At 41.0% G+C, this 13,294-nt stretch overlaps 1 protein-coding gene across 4 annotated transcripts in view; it reads right to left on the bottom strand.

Annotated features, from left to right (window-relative positions):
- Positions 1 to 13,294, bottom strand: part of LOC122776381 (receptor-type tyrosine-protein phosphatase zeta-like) — a 940,026-nt gene that overhangs the window by 644,236 nt on the left and 282,496 nt on the right. The gene's annotated exons all lie outside the window — the stretch shown is intronic.

Here is a 13,294-nt window from a genome sequence, read left to right as displayed (position 1 = left end):
TAAAAAATATTTAACGTTTTGATATTTAAACTGTGGGAGGTTTACATGAGGAAAAAGTGGTTTAAGCAGCCTGGTCATAAATGTGTATTCTCTTTTTTTTTACAGTGTATCCTGCCCTGTCTCTCAAAGCCCCAATTCTGCAATTAGAGCCCTTAGATCACTTTCTGTGTCTATCTATTCTTCCTCACTCTGAGTGCCTGCAAATAGATCCCCTCCCTCTCTCTCTCTCCCTCTCTCTCTCTCTGCTGCCACAGAGTCGATGTCTCTCCACCTCTGTCTGTGTTTCTGTTTGGGTGGCTGACAGTTGTGTAAGGTTGATAGAGTAGGTGGGGTGGAGGTGTTGATGGATGTGCTGAATAACTGGCAGGATAATAACTGCGAAATGGTGGCATTGCCCTTTAATAACTGTCCCCCTGAAGTAAATGGGGGATTATAATATACTGTGATGATACACATTCATCATAATACCTTGCAAAAAAAAAAAATTTTAATTATTGAATAACTTTTTTGTATTTTCAAGTCCTTTCAAAATTTAAATGTTGGCCCCAATGACATTAATGTAAAAAGCTGCTTGACATGAACGGGAAATGAAAGGATGAACGACACACAAGTTGCACACCAATATTTTAGGATGTCTTCTTACCAATTTTAACATGTAAAACGTGACAAAATGACAAAAGAATATACACTGGAATTTATATATTTCCTTTTTAAACTTTACAAGTACATACTTTACAGAACACAAGTGCTTGACGATCCAGTTATGGAATGGAATGGTCAAAGTATTCACGATTCCTGTCGTGTCAACTGTAACAGACACACACACTGCATGTTCCACCTTTAAAGGCTGCTGTTTAAGTGACGTGGTGATGTAAATGAACTAAATGAAAAGACAGAAAAACATCCTTCCAATTACCGTTCTGTGAGTAAAGTTGCATCATGAACTGAATGCCTTTGCAAAAAGAAAAAGAAAAAAAAACCACGGCGGTGCAAAATTGTGCACTCCAGAGAAAAGGACTTTAAAACAACCACAGTGAACCAAAGTCCTGTACAGAGTAATACATAAAACACACAGTAAATAAAAGGCATAGAAGCTCACAAGATGCATCTAAAACAACTCAAATAAATTAAAAGACATAAAAACTTAGATAAAAAAAATACAAACTTATAAGACTTATAATATAAACAGGTATTTTTAAAATGAAAGTGTTGATGCTTGGTATGTAATGTAATGTACTTTCATTTCTTTAGCCCTTTACAACAACCCACAGGTTGTTGTAAAGCATTACAGACACACAGCATTAAAAACACATTAGTATAAATACAAATTCATCAAACGTAAACCAAAGTATGAAAATACAGATTTAAAAAAAGTCTCAGCGCATGATTGGGTATTAAACATAACCAAATTTCCTGACAGTGAAATTAATGGAACTGAAAATTGATTTATTCGAAAGTGCAATCTTAATATAAGAATTGACACTTTTAATTATTTATCCCTCAACCTTTTAAACTTAAATTCCTCCAATACTTAATAGTCGCTATTAAAAAAACATGTTAATTAACAATTTAATGGCAATCAAGTGCCGAGAAACCAGATCTGTGAGTCCCTGTCATATTGTTCATATCGTGTAAATCTATTCAGAGGCACCTGACGGGGGGGGGGAGTGGGGGGGCTTTGACACTGTGCCGCCCAGCAGCCACCTTGTTAATAAGACGAGACGTCCCATTGGGCACGGACTAATTGGCTGTAGCAGACAAGGCCTCGGAGACACTCAGACCTTATCAACTCATTAGCATGTTGTTAGCTTGTTATTAGCTTAAAGCTTCTCTTTACCTCCTTAACTTGATGAATGACCGGGAAAACAATCAGTGGACCACTCAACCTCTCTCTCTGTGTGTGTGTGTGTGTGTTTTTGTGTCTGTCACAACTATTGTAAATGCCTTCAAATGGTCCGTACTGCTGTAAGACTCACTTGACCGAGGCGACACGGTGCTAAGCACTGTTTCCTCACAGCAAGAAGGTGCTGGGCTTGATTCCCGGGGACCTTTCGGTGTGTCGAGTTTGCATGTTCTCCCCGTGTGTGCGTGGGTTTTCTCCGGCTTCTCCGGGTTCCTCCCACAGTCCAAAAACATGCAGGTTACTCTAAAGTGAGCGTAGGTGTGAATATGTCTCCATATGTCCCTATGATGGAGTGGCAAACTGTCCATGGTGTACCCCCACCTTTTGCCCTATGCTGGGATTGGCACCAGTGCCCCCGGTGACCCTCATGTGGAGGATAAAGTGGTATTATATTGTTATATTATATGGACATCCTAGGGTTGTGTGTTTATAGGTCATATTTTTTTGTCTTCTTATGTGTTGGTAAAACAAACAATTTTTCTTCCATGTTTTTTCATTAAAACGAGCCAAGCGATCTTTGAAATGTGATGTACATACAAATTTCACAAATTCAATAAGATTTTAAAAACAAATTGGGTACTTTATCTATAGGTTGTGCTGAAAAAAAGGATATAAACACACTCAAAATGCTGTTTTCACTGACAGCATGTGTTCAGCTGCTCTCATGGTGACAGTGTATCCTGTCTGTGGAGAGAGATGTTGCTGTAACTGTGTGAGCGCCACAATGTTAAAGGCCCAGTATGTAAGATTAGATGACATCCATGGAAGAAAGAGGACACTAGTGACAAGACAACAGTTCTTTACCCTTAAACCCCTAGCCTTTTTTTTTGCTTATTTTAACCATAAAAAGGCCAGAAAATGTGCTTTTGCCCATTTTTCCAGAATAACTTTCAATATCTGGCAGCTATTTATAATTTACTGCATGTTAAAATAGTGTATTCACAATTTATAATAAAGAAAAACAAAACGTTTTATTTAGAAAAAACAGTAGTTGCACATGAACACCAGATTTACCAGAAACATATTGAAAATAGCATTAGTTTTTTGACTCAATGTCCATAAAACAGGTCAAAAAATGGAAACTTATGTACAGGCGTTTTCCCAACTTTCTCCTCTCTGGTGACAAATATGCTTCCAGCAACATCAGCAGTGAAATTACCGTAATAACCACATATAGGCTTTGATGTGCAACTTATCAACTTTCAGAAACTGTTGAAATGATTCCGATTCCGAGTGCAAACCATTGTGTAATTATGGTAATGCAAACGTCACTTGTGCAAACGTGTTGCTGTCTGTGCTCATTGGTAAAAGGGTGATTTTCAGGCGATTATAATGAATGAAAACATCATTTATATAGATTAAGTTGTACTTACTGCACTTCATTCTGAGTTAAAAGTGACATTTTAGCACTAATTGAGAAATTGAGGTGGGAGAGAGGGAGCGAGAGAGAGAGAGAGAGAGAGAGAGAGAGGGACAGAGAGGAGAATTCCCAAGCTTTTAGATTCGGGGGTGTCCAGAAGAAGGGCTGCCCACTGAGTAGAGCAGAAAAGAATAGAGAGCAGTGTGTCCTGGTCAGAGCTAAGCTGCTTCAGTCCAGGTTAAGCGTGAGTAATCTGTGTTGGCTCACAGGCGCCCAATAGGCCGTGGACCCCCTACTCCCTGCCCCGTCCTCTCCGCTTAATCTGCCCCTCACTACCTGCCCTCCTGCCCTCCTGCCCTGACCACCGCTCTGTCCTAGCCTCCCGCCACACTATTGTCTCCGCACAGACGAGGCCTGCGGGCTCAGAGAGCGCTGGGATTCTCATTCTGCGTCATCGTTTTTTAAAGGTCTCCATCTCTGCCTGTTCAGACTACGAACGGAAAATGGAATGAGTGGCTTTATTAAACTTCTTTGGTGTGGACGGCAAACATATCCAAAGCAGAAAGAATAGAGATGTAGTGGATGTAGCAGCTGAAATAGTGGCACATGACCTTCCTCAGGTCATGCACTCATTTCTGTTCATGCACTCACCTCAGGTCAAATATCCTCATCATAAAACCCATCTTAATGTATATATATATATATATATTTATATATATATATATATATATATATATATATATATATTTTTTTTTTTTCTTTTTTACTATTATCACCTCCTTATTATAACATAAACCATTACTATTAAGTAAGATAATGATGATTATGTGTGTGTGTGTGTGTGTGTGTAGCCTGGTGACACCACTGAAGGGAACTGTTATGACATGCCTGTTGCTATGGAAACACAAGGGTGGGAGTGTCTGTCAGGAACCATTTGTGCTCCCCCTGGGGAATACACACGTACACACACGTTTGTTTTCCAGTGTGTGTGTGTGTGTGTGCACGTGTATGCATTTGTGTGTGTGTGTGAGGGGTGTGTGTGTGTGTGTGTGTGTGTGTGTGTGTGTTTGGCAGCCTTAAACAGTCTCTTGGGCTCTCTCTCTCTCTCTCTCTGTCAGTTTGGTCCCCAGAGGCTCACAGGAAAACAACTGTACTCACCAGCTAAGTGATGACAAACACTGTCTGAGAGACTGATTGTGTGTGTGTGTGTGTGTGTGTGTGTGTGTGTGTAGGTGGGAAACAGATTTAAGCAGCTGAACTTCTGCCACTCTTTCCCATTATCACTCGTTCCTCTCGGGAGCCAATTTCCAAAAGCTCAAATAAATCTTAACTGATTTTCTTCAGCTTCTGTATTAAAACAATATTGTATATATTATATAAACCGACGTCAAACACGAGTCATACATGAATGAGTTGATCTTAGTGTAAGCTTTAATTACACTGATGTGTGTGTGTGTGTGTGTGTGTGTGTGTGTTTAAACACTCCCTAACTCTCCAAAAGGAGTTTTACCACTTTCTTTGTTCACCGCTACTTCCTCTTCTTTCTAAATATGTTTCAAAGGAATCACAGTGGCAGCATGTGTGTGTGTGTGTCACTTTGATTAACAACCCTCGGTGGACTGAAGTGAAGACGTCGTACATTAACGATCTGTGAGATGTGACCCAGGCGAACCAATCAGAAGCAGGTGCTTCACGTCTCTTGTGTGAACTCCTCCACCTCCCGACCTCCTCCTCCTCCTCCTCATCAAGACTTTGTCACTCTTTCTACTTTGTACCTTTGCTCTCGGACATTTGACGAAGACGACCAAGCAGAGACAGAGGGAGATTATTTCAATTTGTCCTAATACACTTCATTCACATATTTGTACAAACATAGGGTTAAAATGAAGTGCTAATGCAAATAAAAATAATGAAATAGAAACACATTCAGTTGAAAGAGACACCAGCACCAGGTTGTGTTTGTGTTTATATATTAGTTTAGAGCGAGAGAGAGAGAGCATGAGGAGAATGTGTCGGGTTGTGATTGGATGAGACAGAATGAGCTGGTGAAGCTTGGGGAGATTGTACTTGCACAGAGAGAAACCTCCCGTCTAATCTTACATGAAAGTTGAATGAAATGTAAGTAAATGAAAAGTAAAGTACAAATGTGTATATTCTTATTTATTTTATGGGACTTTACAAACCTGACTTGAGGCCAAACCAAGTGGAGATGTTGGGGATGATGAGCTGGATGTAATCACTTAATACAATATATAAAAATTACGCATTAGAGTCAGTATTCCTACAATTTTGTTGCACCAACTTTGACTCTTCATCTTCCAGCATCTTACAGTTCAATTTCCACTTGGAAAGCAATTTTTTTTTTTTGGGGGGGGGACCACATCTTCCTCCTCAGACGTGTCAGAGTGCCAGGGCACTGAGCCCACTAATTATCACCAATCACACGAGGGCCTCGGGTCATACTGGTCCTGTGTGAAGAGGCTTTATAGAGACACTTGATCAGCTGAGACCCTGCCACAGCCTTTTGTTTGTGGTCGAGTCTTTCGAGTATCCAGGGTGGGCTTGGATGTCTTCATCACCTCTGTGCAGCTATAGCTGTCCATTGTCCTGAGGTCTTGTATTCAGTGAAAGCCTCTTACTGGACCTCCCTCCCTCACTTTAGCCAGTTAAGGTAAGCCACAGTCAGCACAACAGTTGCGTCGCACCGATCCATGCTCTCTACAGTCTCTTATTGTCGGGCTCCCATACAGCCAGCGAGCAGCCAAAGCCTCTTATGCCGCCAAAGGAGCCAGTGAGTACAAGTACATAATAGGTGACTTGCCCTCTCCTTCAGCCTCTTATTACGGCCCCTCTTCAGCCTCCACTCCAAAAAAAAAAAAGACACTTCAGCACTCGAAAAGTTGCTCATTTATTGATGGCGATGCTATTTTTATTTTATTTTTTTAAACATGGGTCTGTGAAGTTACACAGTACATCGATCGTGACTCACGTGTTTATTTAATGTGCATGTTTATTCATTTGATAGAGGTTTAGTGGTTCATAAAGGTGGATTCATTTGCAAAAGGAGTCGTTTTTTCATGCAACGTATTACTTTAGTGACCAAGCCTAATATTATTACTTTTTAGAGGAGTGATATTGAATAGGTACCTTATCACGCTTGCTGTGCAGTTTGCAGAGCAATATGGGAAACTAACAAACCAGGAAAGTGCTTAATAAATACAGATCATTTGAGCCCCACTGGTGTAAACACTCTACTGTACATAAAACACCATACATAACACACAGATCAGATTTTTGTGTGTGGTGAATATAAGTCTCCCTGTTTGCATTCTGACATTCTTTAAACTAAGAGGAGATTATAATTCATGAGGATGAATTATTTATGTTTGAAACTATCAAAGTGAGAACAAATATTTAATATAGATGTGGGTCAGTTTTGGGTTTAAAGTTATAGAACAAACTCAATGATAAAAAACAATTACAGTTTACGATGCGAACTGAAAGTCTAGTACTACTGTAACTGCAATGTTTGATGTATTTTCTCTACATTTATGATTTTCTTGGCAAGAATAAGCCACATGCTTCAGCCTTTTCCTTTTCCGGTTATTGGCGTAATTGTGTCAAACGATCTCGCTCTATGTACTATAAATAAAGATATTCATTCATGCATTAATTCAGTCATTCAGTCATTGATTCATTCCACTGTTACATAATGTAGAAGTACATTAATAAAGGCCTGACAGGATTGTTTCATGAAAGTCTGACCCTGTGAAACAATCCTGCAAAATACTGCAAATAAAGTTCTCTTCTGCAGTCACATTACACTGCCTTCCAAATCATTTATTTCATGAGCATTTTTATTCATACAGGTTGGCGATTAATACTCTACGAGTGACCTTGGCCCAGTTTTCCACCTATCCTCACTGTTGCACCCGTCTGCATTTTTGTTAATCTGACCGACAACTTCACCTGCTGCGTGTGTGTGTGTGTGTGTGTGTGTGTGTGTATGGATTTCCTGCAGTTCCCAAAATTTCCAAGGATTTGGTGATTTTTTAATCTTTATTGCGCTTCTCCTCTTGGATAAATCCTCTCCATTTTGTTAATGAAGACTCCATCACTATAATGAAGCTTTAAGTGTAATTGTGACATCTGTGTGTGTGTGTGTGATTTGATGGGATGCTGCATGTGTGGCTATCCTATTGAGAGTTAATGTGAATAACATGAATGAGTGAATAAGCCACCGTTAAATAAATACCTGTTTTATTTCTGGTTTCCGAATAAATAACACATTTTCATACAAGGCAAGGCAGTTATACTTATACAGGCAAATTTGAGGTGCTGAAGAGAAACATTTGTAAAAAGGCAGAGAAGAGAAGAGCTTAAAAAATGTTGTAAAAAAATAAAATAAGAGTGGATAAAAAAAAATAAAGTCTTAAAACTAAGCAAATAAAGTCTTTTCTATTCACCGATCAATTGCTGTTATATATAGTGATAAAATTCCTTAGTTTAAAAGTTACAGTATGCAAGTTTTTATTGATCAATAATTCCATAATAACCTTTCAGCACAATGGAAGTCTCATATTTCTGAGTGAGAACGACACTTTCTCTGTGCGTCCACCACACGTGCACACATGGTTTTGACCAATCACAGTGAGCGAGAGGGTTCTCCTATGATCACTGTTCCACGACACCTACAGCATACTCTTGGTCTATTTGGTGGAATTCTCCTCCAGCACCTGCATCAAATGCCTACTTTGCAAAGAAAAAAGAAAAATAACATAAAAGAGAGTTGGACAGCACACGCAATAAAGTGCACACTCCCTCAGGTCGTCCATCGCGTTCGAAACGAGCGATGACGAGAGAGCAAAATAAAAAGGCCTACTTGCAGATGAAACTCGACAGTCAACAAACGCGGCTTAGAAGAGTTGTGCTTTTTCGGTTCGTCAAAGAGTGCGCGCATTCTCCCATTAAGAGCTCAGGAGAGGACAGTAAACACTGGCACACGTTATTTGAGGCAAATGTTGATCCGAGACAAAGTGAGCCACTCTTAGAACATCCAGAGCCGGTCAACATACTTCAGTTAGCAGCGCTGACAAGCATTCAGTTTGTTAAGTCAGCGTTAAGCTCCTGCCGTTATGAGTCAAGCTGAACTCTTGACTGAACGTCCCAACAGGAATTCTCCCCTTTCTGTCACTCATTCATCGGCAGCAGCAACAAGCTGAGCGCCGAACGCCGAGGGCTTCAGGTGGTGAATCCGAGCTGCTGAATGGTCTCATAGACCTGCTCTGTGCTCGTATTTAGATCTGCTGCTGCTGTATTGAGATGTACTGAGCCGTATTAAGACGCAGCCACAGAGTATTGAGGCTGCATTGAGAAGCACTGAGGTTGAAGTGAGATGTTTTGAGCCATATTTAAATTGTACTGAGGCCGTATTGAAGCTGTATTGAGATGTATCAGAGCACAGCTAATTGAAGCTGAGCAGCAGAGAATGTCGTGCTTTGTCGCGGGACGGGATTGTCCATGCTGCAGCAGCATGGCATTGTGGTCTAAAGGGATCCTCCATGCTATTGTGGCGTAAGGAGATTGTCCCCAGTCGAAGGTAAGAAAAGGAGAAAAGCCATGAAGAGAAGGAGCACTCGAGCTGCCAGAGGTGATGTAAGTCTGCTCGCCTGTGTGTGTTGTCTGTCTGAGCTCTGTGTCCCAATAGGAGGGTCGGGTTCAGATTAAATGTGTCCAGTGTGTGGCCCAGTGCGGCCTCGCTGTGTGATGTGTGGCCCGGGCCAGCCTCTCTATTTGATACGTGGATCAGTTTGACCCCGACATTTGATGTGCAGAGCAGCCTGACCCCCTTTTTTGTCCCTGAAGAAAAGCTTCTAATACTGAGAGCAAAGACTTTTACAAGGCTCCGCTCAGGAGCTACTGTAGCTAAATTCCCCCCCTAAAAAAAAAACAACAAACAAAGAAGAATATTCCTGTGTGTGTGTGTGTGTATTGACTTTGTGTGCAACATCACATCATCAGTTATCATCCTCTTTATCTGTGAGAATACTGTGAGAGCTAACTGACACGGTATCATTTATTTCACTGTGAGCAGCTAAGTGTTGGGGCACACACTGAATGAGTGAATAATTGCTTTGACAGGATTCCATCATTGATTCAATAATTCTCTACTGACAGTTGACAAGCTTTCATTGTGGTCCCAACCTCCAGGTCCTTTATTTAGTTGTTATCTGAGGCTGCAGGACAGCAGCTCTCACCACAACAAGAGTTTATTTATTAAGGCCCGCGTGTCCAGGAGTCTCTGAGGGGGAGACAAGTCAGCCACCGGTTGAAATGAAGACGTCAAAGTGAATCAGACACTGAGCTGATTCCCATCTGCTCCCGGTGTTTTCATTCCAGTTTGTCTTTATCTTTCAGTCTGTCCACTCGGTCCGTCCGTCTCTTTATTTGTCTCCGAAGAGGGAGAATGCCTCCCTGTCACAATACACTTCTGATGTGATTACCATGCAAATGTATTTCATTAGGATGTAAATGATCAACATAATGATGATTTTTAATTAGAATGTAAATGATGATTATTTCTATGAAGATATCAGCAGCTGTGGGAGAGGACTGTGACAGCGAGCTGTTGTCTCTCTGACTGACTGTCTGACTGAATGGATGGATGGCTGCTCTTTCATTCATCTACTAACGATATTCTGTCCCCCCCCCCCTTTATTCCTGCCGTGTTTATGTTTCTGTTTTTCTTGCCCGGGGACTTTGAGATGACACCCGTTCGCACACTTTACGGGACGTCTGCCTGCAGCACTCAAGGTTCCAGTGATTACCAGGATATATCGTCTCGTGTAGAGCGGTGGCGTTTGCTGGTCTTTGAAACAGGTAAAGCTCATTTCAGGCCCAGTTATTGATACATACATTTTTACATAAAACGAACAACTAGTACAAGGAAATGTGATAATTATGTTAAACTGAAATGCTATAACAGTGTTTTTTATTTACAGTGTTTATGTACAAATGAAAATGGTCTATATTGCTGAGCAAATAACACACAATGACCAGATATTTTTCTACAGACTTCCCTCGCAAAATCCACACAGGAGGCAGGAAAAGGCTCTGCTGTCTGTATGTTTCTGCAACGCTGTCAATCAAAAACTGGTTCCGCCTTTCAGACATTTCCTCCAATCATCAAGCAGAAGCCCAGCGTCCACCCACTGCTCCATTGACTCCCAGAGAGGCTGAGCTTCCCTGAAAGTAACGCATATGTCCAATCACCATCGAGCTCACTGCAAAAAAAAACCAACCTATTCTGTGCTGTCCCAAGTGGTTTTAATGCGGAGGCTGCTACGGGAATACGAAAATCCAGACAAGCTGATTCTGAATGAACTAGTGACAATCGCGTTCAAGGGCATGTTTAGTACATATTTGATGACATTTTAAAGGAAGCTGAGCTTACAGAAAGTATCACTGGTACAGAGTGATGTGACAAAACTGATGAGTTCTTCCTACTGTGGTGGAATGTCCCAGGTATGTTAGACTTCTGCGTGTGGCTTCAAAAGCCGACCTAGAGTACGATTCAGCTGTTAAGGTGCAGATAGAGTTCTGCAGATGAAATTCCCACAATGACGTTGTCTAATCTAAACAAAGGTTAAGTGACTGGTTTCAACCACATGGAAGGCAGAGTAATCTGCCAGTGAGTGGAGGAGTGAACCCGGCTTAAGTACTGTGGCTGAGTGGGAATGAAGATCAGGTGTGTAGCCCTGATAGCAGCCTGGGAAACCCCACTTCATGTCTCTGCAAGGGAGTAAAAACAGTGGGAGCAAACAAAGCAGGAATGAAGGATATAACAAGAAAGAATAAGAAGGAAGTCGCAGGATGTACAATTACGCAAATGAACAAATGCTACACAATAAAGTTTGATTGAAGTTGATTAGACAAGATACAAAAGGCAATAAACTGTAAATACTCCTCCAGTTTACCAATGTCAGGAGCCTAAAGTCTCTCAAAAGGTTAACATTTAAGAAGAATTATTGAATCTATATCGCCACAAAAATCTTAATCATTCCTTGTTTGGGCCATAACCTACAGCCCATCCATAAGTTTTTTTGCTGCTCACAGATAAACAGACTGGAATACAATATCTCTGGCTGAGGTAATAAAACCGGAACCAAGAACAACTTAAATGTCCAACAAAAAAACCAAAACAAAACCAGGGACCTTGACAATGACATCATGTAGACATCCTGTAGATAGGTATAGAATAGGCTACCAGTAAAATAAACTTTTCATGTTTTATATTGTATTTCAGCAGCCTCTCTCTTTATCCGCAGGATGACCAAAAGATCCAACGCCGTTTTAAAGCAGCCATGTGAATTCATTCTTTACCTGTATAAATGCAAAGCCTCTGTGGGCAGTGTGGGGTGGTGAACTTCATTTTGAAAGCAGTCAATCATTGCGACGTTAACCATCAAAACGTGTTTTGTCAGTGCACGCGAGTGCAATTTATCAGGCGGGAGGTTGCTTTGAAAGTTAAATGGCCTCTATAAATCTGATTTAAATTCAGACGAAGTCCCACTTTCGGTGGGTGTGGCCAAAATGTAATCTGAATCAAATTTTCATCTCATAAATGAAAAACAGCCCCAAGTCGAGCTGAAAGAGGAGAGGTGTGGACGCTGCATTAAAAAAATAAAAAGCAATGGAAACACTGGAGGATTTGGTACATCACCTTGCACGGGGGCACACACACACACACACACACACACACACACACACACACACGACGAGAATAACCTAATGATCTTGTCATCACACTTGTTTCAGAGATGGAAGGTAGCAGGCCATCATTGATCACTCTGCAAATGCTCTTTGATGATTAGAGTTCGTATAATGCTCTTTGATGCAGACAGTAATTGATAGGTGCTGACATGATGTGGATTGTGCGAGATGTAATGGAATGAAACTTTTCAGAGCAAAGCTGCAGGTCATCTGTCTTGGATCGCGTCTCTTTTTCTCTCCATGACAGCCATCAGCTCTTCTTTCTCTCTCTCTTTTTTCCAGTCTTTTGTTAGGTAAATGAGGAGAGGTTGACCCCATTCTCATTTTGCAGCCACCCGCTGGCCGATGGAAGGCAGAGAGAAATGATGGGCTGAATGAACGAATGAATGAATGAATGAAACAGAGGGATAGAGCCAATGAATAGTCTTTTTTTTCTTCTTCTCTCTTCTCAACAAAGCCCCATTTCTGATTTTGCAGTGTATGAAATTTGTGTGAACCATTGAGGGAAGTGTGTATGTCGTTGTTTTGAGTGCGTGTGTGTGTGCGTGTGCAGAACAATATTCTCTGCGTTCTTAACGCCAGTTGCTCGTAGAGAACTGCACAGGTTTCTTTTTAGTCCGAATCCCAACCTGACACAGTAATTTAAACTGTGCCAAGTTTGCGTTGGTATAACTTTACCTGTTTGTTTACCTTATTTCCAGATATGTGCAGTGTACGTGACAGTCGTTGAATATGCATTGATACGAAATGAAGAAATTATACACAGTATACAGTGTGTAACACCTGGGCTCAGGCTGTGACCAAACCCAACTCAAACTGAATTTTAGCCAGATTTCAAGAATGTCAGTTGAAATGGAAAATTAGAAATGAGTCCTCACTTTTGGAAGCTGTTGTATCACTCATCTCCGTATATATTCTATAGGGAGGTACAGTAGGTCTGATTCATTCATTGGTGCCCAATGGCACAGTAAAGATGGTGGAGATTTACAGCAGTAATAGAACAGTGTTTCCCAACCCTGGACCTGAATCAGGTGTGTTGGAGCAGGGCAACATCTAAAACATGTAGGACAGTGTTCCCCCAGGACCAGGGTTGGGAAACACTGCAACAGAACATGGCCAGAACTATAAGACATGAGTGTTTTACCCAATTCATTTTACATTTTACACAAACCTGACACCTCTCCCAACACCCCTGAAGACATCTGGGAGACAAGAAAAGCTTCAGTGGTCCTTGTCATTGATCTGTTAGATTTTTGGCT

Source organism: Solea senegalensis, linkage group LG10 (assembly GCF_019176455.1).
Source record: "Solea senegalensis isolate Sse05_10M linkage group LG10, IFAPA_SoseM_1, whole genome shotgun sequence".
NCBI lineage: Eukaryota > Metazoa > Chordata > Actinopteri > Pleuronectiformes > Soleidae > Solea > Solea senegalensis.
This window is presented reverse-complemented; position numbering and strand designations above follow the sequence as displayed.